At 49.0% G+C, this 23375-nt stretch overlaps 1 long non-coding RNA gene across 1 annotated transcript in view; it reads left to right on the top strand.

Annotated features, from left to right (window-relative positions):
* Positions 1 to 4589: 4589 nt before the first annotated feature.
* The window catches only part of LOC137209095 (uncharacterized), a 50400-nt gene continuing 31614 nt past the window's right edge, over positions 4590 to 23375 (top strand). Inside the window, exon 1 of the long non-coding RNA XR_010935891.1 lies at positions 4590 to 4643. This is a non-coding gene — a long non-coding RNA (uncharacterized lncRNA). The remainder of the gene's footprint in view (positions 4644 to 23375) is intronic.

Below are 23375 nucleotides of genomic sequence, written 5' to 3'. Positions count from 1 at the left end.
ATTGGGTCTTCGTTGCTGCGCGCGGGCTTTCTCTAGCTGCAGCGAGCGTGGGCTACTCATTGCGGTGCGCGGGCTTCTCATTGCAGTCGCTTCTCTTGTTGTGGAGCACAAGCTTTAGGCACGCAGACTTCAGTAGTTGTGGCGCACGGGATTAGTTGCTCCGCAGCATGTGGGATCTTCCCGGACCAGGGCTCGAACCTGTGTCCCCTCCATTGTGGTCCGATTCTTAACCACTGCACCACGAGGGAAGCCCCCTTGAGGACATTTTTGATTGCAAGTAACTGAATTATGAATCAAAAGCTATCTAAACAATGAGAATGTTTAATTCACCACTTAATTCTTAATTTCAGTTAAGAATTTAGGAGGTCACTGTTCTAGAGTAGGCTCAGTGTCTCAATGAAGACATCAAGGATTCAGATTCTTTCCGTAATTCTGCTCTGCCATCTTCAGGGTGCTAGCAACGGCTAGCCTCATGGTTACAAGATGGCTGCGGCACCTCCAGACATCACATTCTCCTAGAAAGCAAGAGATCTACAATCTGCCGCAAGAACTTATTGGTACGCACAGTTAACCAGTTGAAAAACATCAGCTTTTCATAGTCTGTCAGTGAATGAAGGCAATGATAATAGTGGCTACCACACTCTGACACTAAACAAATGGTAGAAGCAGTGACGATATTTTGCACACGTTATCTTCTTTACTTCTCACAATTTGCCCCACTTCCCAATGACAATTGAGATTCAGAGAGGTCAAGTAACGTGCCCTGTTTTATGACCAGGAAATGAAGGAGCTGGAATTCAAACTCCAGTCTGTGTGACTCTAGGCCTGGCATTTTGCCTTTTTTAAATGAAAGCAATAGATAGTTACGATAAGAATCTCAAACAGTACAGACCTTGGCTTTTTGTTTTTTCAACATTGTACGGGTTCATGATAAGAACTTCAAATAGTGTAAAGTGTAGAGTGAAGGTTGCCTCACGCCCCGCTGGGCAGTTCCCACGGTTCCCACTGTACTTTCCATGGGTCCACCAGGAGATTTTCTCTGTAATCACAAGCTCAGATTTCTAAATATTTTGTATAAATTAGGTTGACTTAGACACTATTCTGCATTTATTTTTTAAAATTAATATATCTTGCAGATAATGTTGCCATATGTAGATTCCACTTCCTTCTTTTTTGTGGGTATATTGTATTGCATAGAATACAGGTGCATTAAAAAAAAAATTAAACCAGTTCTCTTCTGCTGGACTTTATCTTATTGCCTATATTTTTTGCTATTAAAAAAAACCATGTAAAAATAAATATCCTTGTATATGTATAATTTTGTGTACATCTGTGAGAATATCTGGGGATAAAGTTTTCAACTGGTGGTACGTATAAAGTGTCCAAGGATTCCAGCAAATTGGTCTCCAAAAAGATTGTACCAATAATACATGAAAATGTTTATGTTCTCACACCCATGCCAACATTTGAGTCTTATCAAACTTTAGTATTTTGGCTAATTTGGTAAGTGAAAAAATGATACCTTAATGCTTATTTTGATTTGCAATTCCTTTACTATGAGTAAAGATTTTTTACTACTTTACTACTATGAGTAAAGTAAAGATGAGTAAAGATTCTGTTTAGTCAGACTGCCTGGATGAGAATTCCTGTTTGGTCCTCTCAGGCTGTGTGATGTTGGGCAAGTTGCTGAACGCCCTGAATCTCAGTTTCTTCATCTATTAAATGGGGATATGAAAATGGCCTTATTAGTTGGATTTCAGGATTTAACGGCATCACACATGTAAAGTGCTAGCACAGTTCCTAACTCAAAATAAAGGCTAAGTAAATGTTATAGCTATTATTATTATCTAATATATTTACAGACCACTTGAATCTGTTTATGATCTGCCTGTTTATGTCTATTTTCCATTTGCATTGGATTATTCTTTTTCTTTAATAAGTTTATTTATTTTTTATCTTTGGCTGCGTTGGGTCTTCTTTGCTGCGCGCGGGCTTTCTCTAGCTGCGGCGAGCGGGGGCTCCTCTGTTGTGGTGTGCGGGCTTCTCACTGCGGTGGCTTCTCTTGTTGCAGAGCACGGGCTCTAGGCGTGGGCTTCAGTAGTTGTGGCTCTTGGGCTCTAGAGCGCAGGCTCAGTAGTTGTGGCGCACGGGCTTAGTTGCTCCGCGGCATGTGGGATCTTCCCAGCCCAGGGATCCAACCCGTGTCCCCTGCACTGGCAGGCGATTCTTAACCACTGTGCCACCAGGGAAGTCCCGGATTCTTCTTTTTCTTATTGATTTGTTAGAGCTCATTGTATGTTAATAACATGTGGTCCTGTACATATATGTTCCAAGTATTTTTTGTTTACATTTTACTAGACAATTTTTTTTTTAGAGCAGTTTTAGGTTCACAGAAAAATTGAGAGGAAGGCACAGAGATATCCTCTATGCCTCCTGTCCCCACACATGCACAGCCTCCCCCGTTACCAATGTCCCCCGCCAGAGCACATTTGTGACAATTAATAAACCTACATTGACATATCATTGTCACCAAAAGACCATAGTGTACATGAGTGTCCGTTCTTGGCAGCCATGGGCAACCTGACCTTCTCAACCCTTAGCCACCCCAGTGGCTCCTTTCCCAGGCCCACGACAGTTGCTGTACCTGAGAATGTGGCCCAGGTAGACGGTGCATGTGCTGGGCTGGCCGACCTGCCCTGACCCGACCTCCGGGACCAAGGCTGGAGGAAGGAAAGCATTTTCTTTCAGCTCCTTGTTGGCGCTGCAGCCTCCTGTGGCATCTCCATGCTGGCTTCCATCGTTGACCCAGCTGAGGTCTTCTGGCCTTGTCCACGCTCCACGTGTGCCCTGGGTGGGGTTGGGGTGAGGCGCAAGCGGTCCGGACGGCCGAGCCTGCAGGGGTCCTTGATTTCTGCACCCACAGTCAGTGGTTGCTGGGCTCGGGTGGGCCTCCCCCACATTCCGTTTTAGTGGGTGCCGTAAGAAGGGTGAAGGCGACCCCCTTCCTCTGCTTTCATTGCCGACCTCTCGTGGAGAACCCACTGTGTGCGAGGGAGTGGCAGCCGCAGACGCAGAGCTGAGAGCTCTGTGGAGCGTCCTCCCCATCCTGGGCCCCTTGTGCGTCCTCAGTCCAGCCCTGCGCAAAAGAGGAAGCACAGCAGGCTAGGTGGGGAGCCGGGCGAGTGTGCAGAGGTGGGGAGCTGCACCGCCACAGCCGACAGCCGGGAGCTCTCTACCTCCCAAGCCCGGCTTCTCCGGGGCTCTTGCTCCACCTCCTGGCCTCAAAGAGCCCAGCTGAGGATGACATGAGCCATGACACGAAGAGTGAGAGGTTTCTGACTCCCTGAGGTGCCCTTTCTGCTGTGGCCACTGCCTTTTTTTTTTTAAAGTTCAGTTTTTGAGATTCTGTTAGATTTTCAGAAGCATTGCAAAGATTCTAAAGAGTTCTTGTATACCTCTCTCACCCAGCATATAACCATTTATCAAAAATTCAGAAATTAACCTTGGTACAGTAGTAACTAAACTACAGACTTTACTCAGCGGTCCTCGGGTTTCCATGTGACGCCCCTTCTGTTCCACATGCCTTCCGGGAGCTCCCATTGTATTCAGTGGCCGCTGCCTTTTAACGCACCAGTGAAGTCGCCCCCCTTCCCTCCCGGGCCTTTCCCTTCTCTTCCTTTTCCCCTCCTCCCCTCCCCAGCCCTTCCTCTCTGTCCCATGCTCAGACACATTCCTACAGTGCCGACCACAGATGCTGGCCTAGGGCTGCTGTTTCAGAGCAGCACATAGCAGGCCAGGGGCAGGACCTAGGGTTATGGGGGAGGACGGTGTGGGCAGGGTCTTTCCCATCCGGGGGTCCCTGGGAGTTGACTGTATACACTACAGAGGGCACATCACTGTGGAGTTTCCTGGGTCCAGCCTCCCTCTGGCCTGGATTGTTCTCTACCAAGGCCTCCTGGCTGGGGTGGAAGCACGGCAACCCTGGGGAGGAAGTGGGGGCCTTTTGTCTCCTGTGGGCTCAAGGCCCGTGCGCTAGGTGTGCTGCAGCCTGGGGGCAGCCTGTCGATGCCTGGAGACGCCAGGCCATTCCTCAGCCCCATCTGTCCACCGCTGTGCCCCACTGGGGGGCTTCAATGTGGGAGGCAAATGGGGGGGATCAGTGGGGGGACAGTTCCTTGAAGGGGAGAGTGCAGACCGCAGGAGGGAGTGGGGAAGCTGGGTGGGAGGAGTCTCCTGGAGCACCACCCCTTGCACTGGCCCACCGGGGCCTGGGGCCTGACACTTTATCCAAGTGGTCACACCCAGGACATCCTCAGTCCTGTCCTCTGACAGCTGGATGCTGTGGTCACACTCAGAAAGTCCTCGTGTCCCCTGTGAGGGTCTGGTCCCTGCCGGCTGTCTGCTGTGAGGACCTGAGGACCCCCAGCTGGGCAGTGCTGTCCCCACAGTGGGGACACTGGGGTCCCGTCTGGGGCGGGGCAGGTCAGCTCTGGGAGGTAGCTCCGCCCACACCCTCACAGGAGTGGGTATTTTACATCCAATCACGGCCCAGAGTGTGTGAGGCAGCGCGTGAGGCTCCCTCCGGGGGCCTGAGAGAGGACACCGGGCCTGCAGCGGGGGAGTCGGCTGGACTCAGGGTTGCGGTGAGGACCACCTGCCTGTCTGAATTCAGGGTCTCCAGGTGGGGTGGGGGTCAAGGGTGGTCCACACGCCCCTCAGGCCCTGGCTCCTCCTTCCTGCTTGGGGCCCAGGGGCTGGAGGGGCAGCAGGTGGGGCTGGAGGGCCGGGCCCCCCGGCGGAGGGCCAGCACCCACGCGCAGGCTCCGGTGTTGCCAGCGTGAGGAGGGGGAACCACTGAGCCTGCAGGAGACCCTGGACTGCAGCTCACGGGGCGGGGTGTGTGTGTGTGACGAGCCCACCGTCTCCTGTGCTGCCAGCCAAGGCCGTGGATCAGGTCGGGGGCGGGGAAGGGCTTGTCCGCTGAGATCTCCTGTCCTGTGCGCATATGCTGAGGGGCCATCGGGGCGGGTTGGTGTGGCTGAGCATTTGTGGGGCTGAGTGCGTGTTCGGGGGGCCTGATGTGTACTTGAGCAGCCCGCTGAGCATTTGGGGGTCCTGGTGAGCATTCAGGGGTCTGGGTGAGGAGGAGGCCTGGAACGTCGGGTGGGTTTGCCGGCTGTGTGCACGTCCGTCCATTCCTTCACCTGAGAATTACTTCCTGAGTGTCTACTCTGTGCCAGTCATCACCTGCAGGTGCGCGGGGGGTCGCAAGGAGCCTTCCTGTGTTGTCACAGGTGGGCGGCTCAGATGTCTCACCTGGCCATCCAGGCAGGGCAGGGGACTGAGACCTTAACTCATCTTGTGCCCCGCTGCGTTTTGGGAAGGCCTCTCCTGGTGCTCACCTGAGCCCCATGTGGACCGAGAAGGCAAAGGATGGAGTGGATCCAGCTGGGGAAGTGCTCGGTGGGGAAGGCATCAGGGCACCCAGGTGCACCCGGCTTACTCCCAGGCTTGCTGTCCGAGGGCTCGAGGTTGGGACTGTACCTGGGAATGGGGCTCACCTGGCTAGTTCTGGGTTTGCACTAGTGCAGAGCACAACTGAATCTGTACTTGGAAACCAGAGAGCTGGGGTCTGCAGTCAACGGAGAGGACGGGTGACCCACACCTGTGCACCTGGGAGGAGGTGAGTGCCTGGCAAGTGCATGGTTGGTGTCCACGGGGATGGGACGATTTTCCTCCCACCATGGACAAACCCATGACCTTCTCAGGTGGGGACAAATGGGAGGATGAGGGACTTGTTACAAAGTGACCCAGAGTCTGATGAAACAGAGGTCTGGGGGATGTGGGACAGGAGGGGGCGGGACACCCGGTGTTCAGGTGACCTGAGTTATGGGGAGAGGCCTGGGGACATAGGGACAGGTGTGGACAGGATACTGTTAGTGTCATTTGACTTGTGTTTGGGGAGAGGTTTCCTCTGTGATGGGGACGCAGACACACACACACAGGTGTCCCCATGATGGTGACACAGGCACACCAACAGGCGCCCTACATGATGGGGGACACACATCCACAGGTGCCCATGCCGGGGCCCTGCAATAAGTGTTTTGCTGTATGTCACTCTATGAGGCCTATGAAATAAAATCAAATCTGGGTTAGAAAGGAGACTTTTATTTCAAAAGAAGTATTGCGAGGAGAGAGGGGGACTGTTACGAGGGCATGAGAGTATACTCATAGGGAGAGGGACTGTTACAGTAGAGGGGGGACCATTACTGTAGAGGAAAGACTATATCTGTACAAGGGGCAATATTACCATAGAGATGTGACTCATGATAGAGGGGGAATGTGACAATAAATGGGGGTATGACAATGTGGGGAGATATTACTGTGGAGAGGGGATTCTTACAATAAAGGAGGACTACAACTGTGGCGGGGGGACTATTACTGTAGAGGGGGACAAGTTACAATGGGGGGACTATGAAAATGTGGGAGCTGTTACAATAGAGGAGGGACTATGACAATAGAGGGGGACTATTATCATAAAGGGGACTCTCACAATAGAGGGGGACCACTCTGTAGAGAGAGACTATTACAGTAGAGGAGGACTATTACTGTTGAGAGGGAACTATTAGAGTAGAGGTGAGACCATTACAGTAGATGGGGGTTTACTACTGTAGAGGGGGGACGATTACCATACAGAGGGGACTATTACAGTAGAAAAGGGACTTTTACAAAAGAAGGGGGACTATTACAATGGAGGACTATTACTGTAGAGGGGTATTGTTATAATGGATGGAGGTCTGTTACTGCAGAGGGGGGACTGTTAATATAGGAGCATTATAACTGTAGAGGGGGGACTATTACTATAGAGTAGGGACTATAACAGTAGAGGATCACTGTTACTGTAGAGGGGGAACTATGACAACAGAGAGGGGACTGTTACTGTAGAGTGATGACTGTGACACTAGAGTGGAGATGTTAGTGTAGAGAGGGGATTATGGCAGTAGAGGAGGACTAAGACAATATAGAGGGACTATTACTCTAGAGGGTGGACTTACTTTGGAGGGCGGATTATGACAAAGAGGAGGATTATTACGCTATAGGGGAGGCTGCTACTGTAGAGGTGTTATATGACAGTAGAGGAGGACTATTACTGTAAAGGGGGACTGTTACTGTAGAGGGGGGATAGAAAAATAGAGGAGGACTGTTGCTATAGAGGGGGGACTATGACAGTAGGGATAACTCCTGACAAGGTCTGCAAGCATCTGGATAGTTGGGCCTAAGGAGGTTTTTCCATGGAGAAGAGTAAACACAAGTATAAAGGCCTGGGCGTGGGGTTGGCATGAAAGGTGGCCTGATGGCACGTGGATCAGAGGCCCCAAATCAGGAGGTGCTCTGCGCAGGGCTTCTGCCCCGTCAGAGGGCAGTGGCTGCAGCTCAGGCCGGGGAGGAGGGGAATGCATGGGTAACCAACCCTTGTTCTGACAGATTCTGGGAATGAGCAGGTCAATTCCTGGCTGATGAGCCCGGGGAGGGACTGGGTCTGTGTGGCCTGGTCAGAAGATGGGGGATCCTGGGTCTCAGCTGGGTCTTTGTGGGGAAGGGTCTTTGTGGAAAGTCGTCTCCTGGACACAGAGGGTGAAGGGATTTCTGGACCTTCAGGTCACCTTTAACATTGTCAAAAGGCAATGGGCTATGACAGGAGGTAGGGGACACTCATACCCTAGGCTCTGACAGGAGGGAGGGGACACTCAGATCCTGGGCTGTGGCAGGAGGGAGGGGACACTCAGATCCTGGGCTCTGACAGGAGGGAGGGGACACTCATACCCTGGGCTCTGACAGGAGGGAGGGGACACTCAGATCCTGGGCTGTGACAGGAGGGAGGGGACACTCAGATCCTGGGCTCTGACAGGAGGGAGGGGACACTCATACCCTGGGCTCTGACAGGAGGGAGGGGACACTCAGATCCTGGGCTGTGGCAGGAGGGAGGGGCCATTCCACAAACATAGGAGAGAAAACACCTTTTATTCTGGAACCAGCATGAAACCACAGCGGGTCACAGGTGGCATCAGGGGCGAACCCGCTGAGAGACAAAGCGTCTCACCCTTTGTGCAGCTGAGCGGAGACCACCTGCTCCATCCATGTTCCCAGATAAACAATCACTGATTTCTTCATGGTGGAGGTGAGTTTGTGTTTGGAGCCAGGCCCCGCTGGAGTCAGGTTCTCCTCTCAGGAGCTGGAAGTCAGGTTTTTTTTTTTTTCTCCATCACATTTCAGAGACATGCCCAGTCCTGCCGGAAACATTCTGAGATGTGATAGTGTCAGACACGTGTCCACTTTTAAAAGATGGACTTCAAAGAGACAGAGAAGGAATTCCCACGTGTTCTAAAGTAAATGTCCTAAGAAAAGGGAAGGGGGAAGTCTTTATTCTCGGAGAATTAAGCCCAGAGGTTTGAATTTGGATTTGCTCTTACACTGCCCAGTGTGAGTCCCAGGTGGGCTCTGTAGAAACCGAGTTCTCCTACCCACTTTGCACATTTGTCTGTGCTGTGGATGGATGTTTTCTGTTCTGTCTCAAGGTAGATGAGGCCCCAGGAGTTATTTCATTCAGTCGAGGATTAAAATGGCAAAGCAACATACTAGTAATGGAACAATTGCCACCACCACTTCTGGAACACCCACCACTAATATTAGTCACAGCAAATTGAGCAGGTGTGTGCACCTGAGGATGCGGAGCAGGTGGGTGGGCCTAGGGGAGGTACAAGGTAGGTACGGGGAAGGGGTGATCTTTCCACCTTCAAGTTTACATTTTAGCTGGATTTTCCTGGAGGAACACTGGATCCTGTAGATAGAAATGTCTGTGTGCTTCTAAGGTACAGGGGCAATAAAAGGTAGGGGCTCTAGTGACTGTACCTGGGGGTGACGTTTGTTCATTCACTCAACAAACTTGTGTTTGGGGTCAAGGAGAGCGTGTTGAGGGCCCACAATGCAGGTGTCTGGTGACCTCCCTGTTGGGAGCAACTGTGGAATTTCTCTGGGGGAGGGGTTGGGTCCCTGTGGATGCCCTGCCCATTCCTTCCTTCATTCTTTCCTTCACTCAAGCGTGAGTGAGGCTGAGGTCTACTGGGGTGACCCTTTCTCCTGTGGTCACAGTGCCTGGATGCAGACATCCTGGAGCGACAGCATCTTTGTCTGGTTCTCACGTGAGGGTGCCCAGCTTCACCACGGCCATAATCGGTGGACCTGCTGTTAGGACACATCGTGTTTCTCCTCCTCCGTCTTGTAGGATCTCTGCCCACTGCTCTTGCTGACACCTGAGTGTGCAGAGTGGCCGGGTTCTTCCAGTTCAGCAAGTTGTGGAATTGAGGTGAAGATCTGGAAAATCCATACCCCTGGACACCTAGGCTTTGGTTGTGAGTCCAGCCAACGTTTCAGGGCCTGAGTTCTGCCAGGGATGGCCAGTGGTCAGGACCCCACTCTCCAGCGAAAGAAGAGCCAGCACACGTGCACAGTTTATGATGTAAGATGACGTGAAGGACGGTGGTACACAGATAACAAAAATGAAAATATGCTATCATGGGAAAACAGATAACACACAAGCCTCTATTGTCAATGGGCTCCCCCCAAAATGGTGCATGTATGGGCACATACGTTTATTAGGTAAACTGATATACAGGATGTGTAGTACATAATTAACAAAAAATACTAACGGACAAGACTCTGGTGTAAATTCCAGAAAGCCCAGGGCCTCACGGGATGCTTTTGTGGATGTTTGCCTGGCTCCAGTTCCCCCACCACCCATGGTCCCCTAGTCGACACACGAGAGTAGTTCTGACATTGCTTGGTTTTTTTGTTTTTTTTTTTTTAATGAAAGTTTATTTATTTATTTATTTATGGCTGTGTTGGGTCTTCATTTCTGTGCGAGGGCTTTCTCTAGTTGCGGCGAGCGGGGGCCACTCTCCATTGCGGTGCACGAGCCTCTCACCGTGGCGGCCTCTCTTGTTGTGGAGCACAGGCTCCAGATGTGCAGGCTCAGCGGCCATGGCTCACGGGCCTAGTTGCTCCACGGCATGTGGGATCTTCCCAGACCAGGGCTCGAACCCGTGTCCCCTGCATTGGCAGGCAGATTCTCAACCACTGCGCCACCAGGGAAGCCCTGCTTGGTATTTTTTTTGTAATTAAGTAGTAAGACTATGGACTCCATGTGTGTAAAACCTCACTCCTTCCTCCATGACGTCAGCAGCCTCTGCTGAATCACGTCCTGGGTTTTGGACGCGGAAGAGTGTTGTCTTAGTCATTACAATGCAGCACCGCAGACAAGCACCTGTGCATCTGGTCTGCACAAGTCACACTCTCCCCATCACTTTCTAAGTCTAGACCATCAACAAAACAGTCAACCGAGGCTGGGTTGTGGCATTTGTGGTGTAGATATTCCCACGGTGGCCAGTTTCAAGTTTCCAATGTGATGTTCCTGAACACGGAGTCGGGAAGAAGCCCAGAGAGCATTTCCACCACACACGCTGTGGGCGGGAGGGGGTTAGAGCAAGCAGAGATGGTAGTAAAGGCAGTACCACAGCCAGTGAGGTCTACAGTGATAGTGGTGAGTTTTGAGAATTTGCTGCCTTTATTCTTTTTTTTTTTTAATAAATTTATTTATTTATTTATTTTTGGCTGCATTGGATCTTCGTTGCTGCGCGTTGCTTTCTCTAGTTGGGCGAGCGGGGCCTACTCTTCCTTGCAGTGCGCGGCTTCTCATTGCGGTGGCTTTTCTTGTTGCGGAGCACGGGCTCTAGGCACGCAGGCTTCAGTAGTTGTGGCGCGCAGGCTCTAGAGCGCAGGCTCAGTAGTTGTGGCGCACGGGCTTAGTTGCTCCATGGCACGTGGGATATTCCTGGACCAGGGCTCGAACCCGTGTCCCCTGCATGGACAGGCAGATTCTTAACCACTGTGCCACCAGGGAAGTCCGCTGCCTTTATTCTTTTTTTTTTTTTCTTTATTCTTAATATATTTTATTCAGTGTAAGGTTTTAAGTTAATTTCTAACACTAGCTGTGTTTAACAATGGCTCACGCCATCCCTGAAGATTCCAATATGGCTTTCACAATGGACGGCAGCCAGCCCAGTGCCCTCTCCCCTTCCAGGTTCCGTGCTTGGAACCCAGAAATTAAACTGAGAAAAGAAAGCCTAACAAGAGAAAAGAAAAAGTCTGAATGATGTATGTATATGTGGGAATAAAGAAATGCAACTTCAGGGGGCAGTGAGAACTGGGGACGTAAATACCATCATGGACAAAGGAAAGTGGTTTGGGGGGATTAAGTTATGGGAAGGCGGTCCGGAAAGCACGGTGAACAAGGGTGTTTAGTGGAGTTTGTGATGCAGATTCAAGTTGGTGACTTTTTTATTGATGAGAGTTGCTGAGCGGCCTCCTCTTCCAGGTATGAGAGAAGGAGAGGTCCCTACAAGTGGGCATCTCCTTTATAAACGTGAATTTCCTTTGCAGGAGGAATGCTTGTGCCCTGTTCTAGAGCTTTGCCTGCACCTGCTGGTTCTTGGTGGCCTTTAGCTCACGCTAATCCACACACCAAAGAGGCACATTCTGGGGTGTTCTGGTGCCCTCATTTCTGCACCGACTCGGCAGGATTCTTGCTGAGACTGGGCTGTGCAGGCCCCACAAGGATGGGGCCAAGGTGGAGGCCAAGGACAGGGTCTGGGTGAGATATGGTTGAGGAGAGTTTTGGTCATCTAGAATGGTCCTAGGCATGTGCCTGGTGTCTCTGTGTCCTGATCTCCTCTTCTTAAAAGGACACCTGTCCTATGGAGTCTGTTACCTCAGAGTGAAGGGGAATTGTGTGTTCCATCCCCCACCATGGAAAAAGACATCCACATCCTGACCCCAGGGCCTCAGGACATGACCTCATTTGGAAGTAAGGACTGGTCATGTAAGAAGTTAAGACAAGGGCATTAGGGTGGCCCTAATTCTGTGTGGCCCTAATCCTTTTAAGATGAGGGGAGACACAGACACAGAGGAGAAGCCATGTGAAGACAAAGGCAGAGATGGGAGGGATGCAGCCACATGTCCAGGGATGCTTGGAGCCCCCAGAAGCTGGAAGAGGCAGGAAGGATCCTCCCCTGGAGCCTCAGCACTTTCCAAGTAGACAGTTGCCATGGGTAGGCCTGAACTGAAGGCAGTGCTGTGGACCCTGACTGTTCTGTGTTCCCTGCATGGTGCCCTGGGGACAGCTTTCACAGGACACTGACCAGCAAGTTGGTTTCATGTGAGACTGCAGGGCTCTGGTCCTCTAAACATTCAGGCCCATCTCACCCTTCCTCTGGCCTTGGTCATACAGGGTGACTGTGCACCGTATGGGGCTGGGCTCTCGGCCCCTGCACAGGACCCCTGGTTGTTGGTTAAAAGTGCAGGTTACACCCCAAGAAAGATGGAAGGTGAATTTCTCATCAGCCCTATGCATTGTGGGCAGGGAGTCACAATAAATGATAGAGTTAAAAGTAGAGGGGGAATACTACTCAGCCATGAAAAGGAGTGAAGCAGTGATACAGGCTGCAACACGGATGAACCTTGAAAACATGATGCTCAGAGAAAGAAGCCGGACCCAAAAGGACAGTTAGTTAATTCCACTTGCATGAGACGTCCAGAACAGGCACAGCCGTAGAGACGGAAAGTGGTTAGTGGTGCTGGGGCTGTGGGAGGTGAGGGGTGACCCCTAAAGGGCAGGGGTTTTGGGGAGATGATGGGAATATTCTAAAATGGATCGTGCTGATGACTGCACAACTCTGTGGATGTGCAAAACACCCCTGAGCTTTATGCTTAAAATGGGTGAATTGTATGGTATGTGAATTCAGTCTCAAAAGTGAAAGACTGGAGGCTTCCAGGCCCACCTCCAGAATCTTGACCCCAGAGGTGCAGGGTCGGGCAGGACCTGTGTGTCTGAAAGCCCCATGTGTCCAACCAGGCGGTCTGAGGGCACCTCATGAAATTCTCCCCATGGCACTAGACACCTGGGGCCCTAGTGTGGTTAGGCCTCAGGCCGTGAGGCTGGATTCTGTGGCCTTGCTGTCCCCTCTTAGGGACGGTGGCATCATCTCCGTAGAAGGCGGTGGGTCAGCTTGAGCCCTGCTTCTTTCTTCTGCCCGTTTCCTCTTTCTCTCCCAGCAATGGTGATGGCCGAGCTGTGCCAGGGCAACCAAGGCAAGAGCATCATGCCCAGAATGACCGAGAGGTTTGACCAGGTGGGGTAGGCGCTCAGAGGCAGTGACCCAGGACTGAGGTCCCAGGGCCTCCTTCTGAGTGTCGTGGCCCCGGTGCCCCGCTCATGGGCGTTCTTGTCAGGCCTGATGGTTGAAGCAGCCACGGTATCAAGATTTCACTGGTAGAAACTGTCCTCCTTTGCTTCCCTGGGAGAAGTAGGCATCCTTCTACTTTGTTGGGGAGACACCTCTTTTAATAAACAAAAATGATAAGCTTTAATTACATATTAAGAATTATGTTCTAGGGCTTCCCTGGTGGCGCAGTGGTTGAGAGTCCGCCTGCCGATGCAGGGGACACGGGTTCGTGTCCCGGTCCGGGAAGATCCCACATGACGCGGAGCGGCTGGGCCCGTGAGCCATGGCCGCTGAGCCTGCGCGTCCGGAGCCTGTGCTCCGCAACGGGAGAGGCTGCAACAGTGAGAGGCCCGCGTACCGAAAAAAAAAAAAAGAATTATGTTATATGCACATAAATAATAATCATAAAGATCAAGAAACAGAACATGATGAGTGGGCACCCAGGGGTGCCCTTCCCTCGTGACGGCCTCCTCCCCACTGTGAGATAGCTGTTCTCCTGATTTTGTGACAGTAATCTCGTCCTCATGGTTTACCCCCAGGCAGGCATCCGTAAATAACGCAGCCCAGCTCGCCTAGTTCTGAACTCTGAAGGTGGGTGTACTGCCCAGCTCGCCTAGTTCTGAACTCTGTGCGTGGGTGTACTGCACAGCTCGCCTAGTTCTGAACTCTGTGCATGGGTGTACTGCCCAGCTCGCCCAGTTCTGAACTCTGTGCATGGGTGTGCTGCCCAGCTCGCCTAGTTCTGAACTCTGTGCGTGCTGTACTGCACGTGCTGCTTTGTGGCCCTTGGTGTCTTAGCTCTGTGTCCGTGAGATTCTTTCATCTTGTGGATATGGCTTTTTAAAAATAATTTTTATAGCTTTACCTACTTTAAATAAAAACCTACTCAATGGCTGTGGAATATTCCGTCGAATGAGATGCATAGTTCATGTCTGCATCCTCTTGTGATGGCCTTCAGGTTGGTTTCGAGTTTGGCTCCTGCAGCTGCAGAGTCGTCGTGTGTCCCGGTCCAGTGCTCGTGGGTCTCTTGTTTAACTGGGAGCAGCACGGTGGGTCCATGTGTGCACAGACTTCGCTGAGGCCAGATTGTTTCAGAAGTGGTTGCACCCCCGCTGGGTACCAGGCTTTCCATTGCTCCACATCCTGCTGATACTTCACACTGTGTCTTTAATATCTGCCAGTCTGGTAGGTGTATGCATAGTTGTTTCTTATGGTTTTATTTCCTGGGTTATTAGTGAAGTTGTGCACCTTACTGCATTCATGGACTATTTCCTGTGGTTCTTTTAAAAGTTAAAAAAATTGTGGTCAAATACATATAACATAAAAGTTACCATCTTAACCATTCTTAAAAAAATTATTTTATTTTTGGCTGCATTGTGTCTTCATTGCTGCACGTGGACTTTCTCTAGTTGTGGTGAGTGTGGGCTACAGGGCACGGGCTTCTTGTTGCAGTGGCTTCTCTTGCGGAGCACGGGCTCTAGGCGCACGGGCTTCTGTAGTTGTGGCACGTGGCCTCAGTAGTTGCGGCTCGCAGGCTCAGTAATTGTGGTGCATGGGCTTAGTTGCTCCACGGCATGTGGGATCTTCCCAGACCAGGGCTCGAACCCATGTCCCCTGCATTGGCAGGTGGATTCTCAACCCCTGCGCCACCAGGGAAATCCCCATCTTAACCATTTTTAAGTGCACATTTCAGGATCAGGAAGTAATTCACACTGTTGTGCAGCCACGACCCCATCCATCTCCAGAACTTTTTCATCTTGCAAAACTGAAACTGTCCCCATGAAACATTAACTCCCTATTCCCCTTCCTGCAGGCCCTGGGACCTACCATCCTACTTTCTGCCTCTATAGATCTGACTGCTCTAGGGGCCTTATATGAATGGATCAAACATTATTTGTTCTTTTGTGTCTGCTTTATGTCACTGAGCATAACGCCCTGAAGTTTCATGCTGTAGCCTGTGTCAGAATTTCCTTCCATTTTAGGCTAAATAACATTCCATTGTATGGATGGACCATGTTTTCCTTCTCCATTCATCCATTGATGGACACATGTAATATCTACATTAATCTCTCACGTCTTACAGTATTTGTGGAATAACTTCAGAAAGTCCTATGAATCAAAAGTCACTTACCATTAACGTTTTTCTTAAACTTTTTATTTTGAAAAACGTCAGAGTTAAGAAAAAGGGAAGAATACACATGCGCCTCACTTGTGTTCAGGAATTAACGCTTTACGATATTCACTTTATTCCCTGTGTGTGTGCTGTGTGTGTGCATGTGCCTGTGTGCATACACTTGCTGTGCATGTGCTTGGGTATGTGTAGGTACACGTGTGCATTTGCACACGCATGTGTTAGTGTGTGCATGGGCATATGTGTGCTATGCATGTGTGTGCATATACTTATGTTGTGCAGGTGCACATGTTAGTGGGTGTGCTGTGCATGCCTGTGCGCACACCTGTGTGTTTGCCAGAACCACTTGCAAGTTGGTTGCAGACTTAATTAGGCCCCAGATACCTCAGCACACACCTGCTCAAACAATCCTGTGTAGCCATGTAAAGGTCACGGATCTCGGGCATTTAAATGGATGGAGCAGGATGTCCTAACGCAGTCTGTCTTCCAGTCGCTGTAACTATCTCAGTAACATCATTCACACCTTCTTGAAGCTCCATTCAGGGTCCAGCTTAGGCCCCCATTACATTCAGTGATCTGCCCCGGGTCCCCTTTAAGCTACAACGTCACGGGTGGAGAGCACAGCCAGGGCTGGGGGGGCCTCCCCAGCCTCCAGGCCCTGAACTTAGCTCCTGTGTTCCCATCGCTCAGTAAGGCCCTGACTCGGATGGGGCCACCAGCTCTTTCCTCAGAGGTCCTGTCACCCAAGTAGGGGAGTTCATTCTCCCCAAACTCAGCATCAGGACTCGAGGGTGGACCACTGTGTCTCCTTCATGAGACCCTCTGCTTTTGAAAGAGCAGGCACTGTGTCATGGGGGTGATGGGAGGGTGGCGTGCGGCCCATGGTGGGCAGGCGGGCCGCCACGTGGAGATGGACAGGTGCCCTAGGAGCTCGGTCTGTGAGTTCTCCGCTCGGATGGCTTCTGTGCCCCAACCTCTCCACGTGTTCTCCCCTTGAAGACAGTGCAGTGCACGCTCTGGGCATCAGAGTAACTTGACTGGAAGCCCTCGGAGCCATCAGCCTTCCACTCGGAATCGGCTTGTGGGATGGACGGTCTTGCCCAGGGTTCCAGTGCGGCCACCTCCTGCTGGGAGCTCGAGATGCTGGAATCAGGCCACTTCTGGTCTGTCCTTGCAAAAGACTAGGCTGTACTACAAGAAGCTCCTGGCTTACCCCGGGATCCTGACCATGATGTGACCAGAGAAATCTGTAACCTTTTTGTTTTGCATGTTGAAATGTTTAATGACAGAAAGATTTTGTTCAGTTTCCTGATGTGAGTCCGATGTTAATTTATTTTCCAAGAAATGTACATCCTAGTTCCCACACAACAGTGAGCCCCCTGTTCAGAGATGAGAACCCACGTGTGTGACCTGTGCCTCGTAGGAGATCAAACCTAAAGTAGTTTAAACCTGGCCAAGTTCTGTCTACACCATAGAGTTAGATCTCTCCATGGCCTGTCTAGATGGAGTATGTTTTCGACCTGCCCGTGAGCTGTCTAGAAATGAGAACATGTAGAACAGACTGTGTTCTCCGTACCCTAGAACGTGGAGACCTGGGTAGAGACGCAGCCTGGCTTCAATCCTGGGAGCTTCAAGATGGAAGTGGAGACATGGGTAGAGACCTGGCCTCAGTCCTGGAGCTTCAGGGGAGATGTGGAGAGCAGGGTACAGACCCAGCCTGGCCTCAGTACTGGGAAGCTCTGGGCTTCTGTCTGCATGCCAGTGCTCAGATGTCTGGGGTCTGGAGCTGAGGTGGGCTTGTCTGGGTAACAGCGCTCCGCTCTGAGCGTAGTTACGTGGCCCCCCAGGGTCAGTGCTGTCGTAGGGCCCTTAGTCCTTACCCCTCTGAGGTTCACCTTCCCTGGGGCCGGTGGAGACTCCTCAGGTGGGCTACCTGGTAATTATTCCAATTCAGCAGCACGCAGAGCGCGAGGAGGGAGGCAGGTTTACCTAGTGAATTGATTGCTGGGCCCACGGATCTGGGCTTAAAGCTGAGGGGCAGCAGGTGAGGTTGCTACTGCGCTCGCCTTCCGGTCGGCCATCCCCACTCAGCAGAGCCCGGCCCTGCTGCTCCTCTCTCAGCCCTGCTGTTGGGGAGTTTTCTGCACACCTCGGTGAGCAAGGAAAGGGCCGAGCCTGCCAGAACCAAGGTACTGTGTTCAACTTTAGCCTGAAACCTTTAGAACAATGAAAATAACACGGAACCAAAGTGAAACAAGAAGGGACTGACTTTCCTGGGACAAATGTCAGGCGTGGAGATGGAACCTGCACTTCTTTCTACAGTCGTATGGGGTCCCAGGGACCCGGCTTGTTCAGACGTTGGGAGCCCACGCCGCACAGCCACGGTGTCCTGACCAAGGTGGATGTGTGACCCCGGGTACAGGGTCTGGGGAGGTGGGGTCCCCCTGGTGAGTGTGGATGTGTGACCCCAGGTGCAGGGTCTGGGGACTGTGTGGTCTCACCCCATCTGCATGGGTCAGGATCACATATAGGGGGAGACCCCATACCTGCTTTCTGCCTGCAGTGTGTCTTGTCCCCTCTGAGACTTCCAGTGTCTGAGTTGAAGGCTTGCCATGGTTAACCTGTGGTCCCTTTTCGTCTCTTTATGCTGCTGTGTTCACGTGAGGATGGACAACCTGCAACGGGTGCTGCTCCATGTTCTGCTGAGTGATCAGTAACGCTGATCTGATGTGGGGATTATAAGGGAGTCAGAATTGAAATCTTCATAATCTGTGTATCAGTAGCTTCGGTATCATTGCTGACCCGTCTTTTTTCCTGTTAGGGAAGCGTTATTGATTTCAGGTGACACGTAGAGGATTCGCAATGACGATATGACAACTCCGATGAGAATGATGGTTGGTAAATGTTTCCAGTTGTCTCTACTTGGCCCTTTCTGGCTTTGTATACAGCCTCGGATTTTCCATTCAGTTAATGTAAGGAACGCTATAGTGAGTAAAATTGGGTCATTAGTGAAACAACGTTGATTATAAACGCATTCTTAGGAAGAGGACTTGAACCTCTGCGGATACAAGTTTGTTTAATGCAGTTGCTGGGCTCTGCAAACCCTAACAAACCCTGTCTGCAGTAGGGTGTGCATAAACTAATTGCATGGAGATTTTATCATCATTTAGGTTGAGGACATTTTGTAAAGTATGCCTTACTTGTCTTGAACTTGCATACTGGGAGAAATCTATAGTATAGGTTGAAACCGACTGGGATTACACCAGTCTGAACTCAGATCATCTAGGACGTTCATCCCTGAACAAACAGACCATTAATAGCAGTTTTACCATTAGGATATCCTGATCCAGCATCATGATCGTAAACGCTATCGTTGATGTGAACTCTGGAAAAGGATTGCGTTGTGTATCCTAGGATAACTTGTACCATAAGCATAACCAATATGCTTGATCAGTGTTTCAGAACAATAGGCAATAAAGCATTGTGACTAGTTGGTCTAAATTTTAATCACTAGAAGGTTGTTTTACTCTCCAGGGTCACCCCAACCAAAATTGTTAATACATTAAAAGCTATGTTATCCCTTAAAAGTTCAGTTGTTTATTTTCTTGGATTAATTAAGCTGGATAGGGTCTTCTCATCTTATATTATTCCTACCTCTTCACGGGAAGGTCAATTTCTCTGCTTACAGGAGACAGTAAAAGCCTTGTGTAACCAGTCATGCAAGTCCTTATTTAGAGAACAAATGACTATGCTACCTTTCCACACTCAGGATACCACAGCCGTTAAACAGATCTCACTGGGCAGATGGTGCCTCTAACCAGAAGTGCTAGAGGTAATGTTTTTCATAAACAGATAGGTTTGTATTGCTGAGTTCCTTTTACTTTTCAAAATCTTGTCTTTTCTTTTAAAAAATTTTTCTTTCTGTTTTTTTTTGGCTGCGTTGGGTCCTTGTTGCTGTGCGTGGGCTTTCTCTAGTTGCTTTGAGTGAGGGCTACTCTTCATTGTGGTGTGCGGGCTTCTCATTGTGGTGGCTTCTCCTGTTGAGCACGGGCTGTAGTCGTGCTGGCTTCAGTAGTTGCGGCACGTGGGCTCAGTAGTTGTGGCACATGCGCTTAGTTGCTCTGCGGCATGTGTGATCTTCCCGGACCAGGGCTCGAACCCGTGTCCCCTGCATTGGCAGGTGGATTGTTAACCACTGGACCACCAGGGAAGCCCTAAAATATCTTCTTAAACACATACTTGTGTTGGGTTAACAATGTTTGAATAGGTGAAGTATTAGTTTAGGTTTCTTTTATTGTTAACTGTCATGGGTTATCTATTCTGATGTAAGCTTAGGCAAGGAGAAATATTTCTTGTTACTCATGTGAACAGTATTGCTTCTAATAATGAATAGATTAGCCCAGTATTAAATTAGGAGTTGCTTTATCTACTGTTGGTATTAAGATGAAAGTGTGTGTGGTTGACCTTGCACACTTGCTTAATTGGTGGCTGCTTTTAAGGCAACTACGGTATTGTTTATGCTTTTTCTCTAGAGAAGGTTGTATCCTGTATCTGAAAAGCTGTAGCGTTGCAAAGTAAGATTTAAAATTACAGTAAAAGTTATGATTTTGTAAAGTAATATATAAATTGAACTAAAATTCCTTTCTGGACAACCAGCTGTCACCAGGCTTGTTGGGCTCGTCACCTCTACTCACACGTCTCCTCACTAGTTTGCCGTTTAGATGAGTTTGTTCCTGTACACTGTTCCTAACTAGCTCATCTGGTTTCACGGTATTTAACTTAAGTTCTCTTTCTCAAAGTTTTCTAGTTAAATCATTATTCCAAAGGTAAAAGGGGTAGTAAGTTTTTGGTACTGTTCATGCTGCTTTCATCATTCCCTTATGGTTCTTCATCTGTAGCACCAGATTTAGATTTCTATCTTCTGTACAATAGATGTTGACTGAATGTTTTATTTAATTTACTTATGCCCGTTGAATTTGGTGGGACATTTGGGCTACTTCTAGTACAGACTGTTCATGCAGTATGAAATGTCCTGGGTGTAAACTAGGTGCTTTTCTTTAAGCTACATTTGGATTCATCCAAGCACACTTTCCAGTCTGCTCACCTCATTACAGCTTATCTCCTCTTTTACATTTGGTACTTGTTAATAGGTTATAAAAAGTTATCTATATTTAAGGAGAGTGATAGGCACTGTGCCCCTGCTTCAGGGCCTGATTCCATTAAGCACTCTATTAATTTACTAGGAAATCCTCCTCTGATTTTTTAATGTCATAAGAACTTCCATATAAACTATTTTATGTTCTTGAGGTAGAAAATGTAGCCCACTTCTCACCCTCCCATGGGTTACACTTTGACCTGACATTTTTATGTCTGATAATTATGCTTAGAGTTGTTCTTGACCAGGGTTTCCTGAGGATGGCGGTATATATGGCTGGTGAGGTTTCTCAGAGTTTATCGATTATAGAACAGGTTCCTCTAGAAGGGTGTGAAGCACCACTAAGTTCTTGGACTTTCAGGCTGAGGCTAGTAGTGTTCGGTGAATGATTCTGTTGTTACAGTTATTTGGATTTAGGGCTAAGCGTGGTGGGACATGTAATCCTAGTGTGGATCTTAGCTGTCATGGAATCAGAAATGTTAAAGTCACTTTCATAGCTTATTTTTATTTTAGCTATGTCTTGTTACAGCTTAGCTAGGACTTAACTTTATTTGGGGATAATCTTTAACATCCTTTACATTGGGTTTCCATTAATGTGAGTTAATCTTATGACCAAGGTGGCTGATACGAAATTTACCAACCCTAATTAGTTCATATAACTTACTGAAGCTTCCTTTTATGGCTTCATGTTTATCACTCATTTCTCATGGGGCAGAAGTTCAGCAAGGCATTGTGAGCTATGCCTGCTGCTTTTAATCCTTTATGAATTAGAGGGCCTTCTTAATGGGATGCAGATACTTGCATGTGTAATTTTCGTTAAAAATTAGTAGACTGGGGTTTCCCTGGTGGCGCAGTGGTTGAGAGTCTGCCTGCCGATGCAGGGGACACGGGTTCGTGCCCCGGTCCGGGAAGATCCCACATGCCACGGAGCGGCTGGGCCCGTGAGCCATGGCCGCTGAACCTGCGTGTCTGGAGCCTGTGCTCTGCAAAGGGAGAGGCCACAACAGTGAGAGGTCCAAGTACCGCAAAAAAAAACAAACAAAAAAACAAAAAACATTAGTAGGCTGTGTGTTTATAAAGTTGGCAAAATCAACTAGACATTTACAGAGCCTCACTTCAACTACTGTTGATGTGTGATATATTGGTAATTCACTGTCGCAGTTTGGGTTGTGTTAAAATTAGTATTGACATATTAAATATTTTTTCTTTTGGGGATTATTAGCACGTACTTCACTTTTTATTTTTTTTGAGGTACATGGCTGGTCTAGGGGGATGTCTTTCTATATAAGCCTTCTGTAAGTAATTGATTGGTATTATTAGGAGGCTAGTTTGTAGTTGTACTAAGTTTGGATTGGTGAAGTAAGGGCAGTCTGTTTGCTAGATGGGTTACCTGACTCTTCCGTAGTTCTGTGCTTCTCCTTGTTTGGGGGCTCGGCAGGGCCACGATGGCCTACAAAACATGAGATTCAGTGTTAGGTAGGAGGGTTTGATTAAGGAAGCTGTTTACCTGATAAACACGTGCATATGTATGTATGTGTGTAGATGCTCTATGCCTGGTGATCGTCGACTCAAGAACACATTATAGTTGATTATCTTGGTAAATAATATTCAACTTAAGCTCAGCTGCAAGTTGCTTGACTTGTTAAGTGTTAACTTGTTGACTTGTTAAGCCCTCTGATGGCCACAGCTGAGTCACAGCATCCCACAAAATTAAAAAAATACCAAATGCATGACACCAGTTATGTGTGAGCGTAGGCTGCTTGGATCGTCCATCGAGGTGTCTTATTTAAGGGGAAGGAGTGGGCAAGTTTAGGTGAGATGGCCCTGAAGTAAGAGCCAGGTGCCTAATACAGTTCCTTTATAGAAATCCGCATAGTTCGTGGCCCAGAACGAGGAGAGAGGCACGTTTGTGGGCGGGTTGATGGTTTATCGAGGCTTTCTGGTTATCGGTTATGATAAGCATGTTGACGGGAAATGTTCGGAAATAACGTGGTACGTACAATTAATAAACATATGTCCTGTATAAAGTCAATCACTCCAATTACCCCTGTGACTATTTCGTAGGGACTGGAATCTAATGTGCATTGAACTGTAATATCAGTAGAGTGATGTACATGGTTATACACATGGAGTAGATAATTAATACCTGATTATATGATCATGTATAATGATAAAGCATAGGTATCCTACTTATATATGTAGAAGGGCATGTAATGCACAAAGTCCATAGTAATGTCAGTTTTCATGATGTCATATTTTAATACTGAACATAGTACTTAACAATAGTGTTACTGTCCCATAAGCAAATTGTTCAGGGAATTCTTTAAGTCGAATTTCAGCTTTGGGAGCCGAAGGTGGAGGTGGAGCCTCTTCCTTGAGTCTCAGGGAGATATGTTGTTCTTTTCCGATTTACAAAACCAGGGTACTAAACATACTGCAAAGACTTTTCTTTTCAGGAGATTATTTTCAACAATGCTTGTTATTGGTATAAGGACAAAAATGAAAAGAAAGTATAGAATAGATGCTGGTTCGGGTTTGTGCAGCCAAAACAGGAAAGCGAAGCTGAGACCGACGCAGCCAAGGTTTATTCTGTGGCCAAGGAATGGAGAAGCGAGACCTTAGTTCACAGATCAACTTCTCACCCACGGGCTGAGAGGGATTCGATTTTAAAGAGTGAAGACTGAAGGGAGGAGGAGTGAGGCTAATGACGGGGAGACAGATGCATTAGTCTACTGGGGAAGGGGCAGCGTTT

Source organism: Pseudorca crassidens, chromosome 16, assembly GCF_039906515.1.
Source record: "Pseudorca crassidens isolate mPseCra1 chromosome 16, mPseCra1.hap1, whole genome shotgun sequence".
Classification (NCBI taxonomy): Eukaryota; Metazoa; Chordata; class Mammalia; order Artiodactyla; family Delphinidae; genus Pseudorca; species Pseudorca crassidens.
The sequence above is the reverse complement of the archived record's forward strand: the minus strand, read 5'-3'. Positions and strand labels throughout refer to the sequence as shown.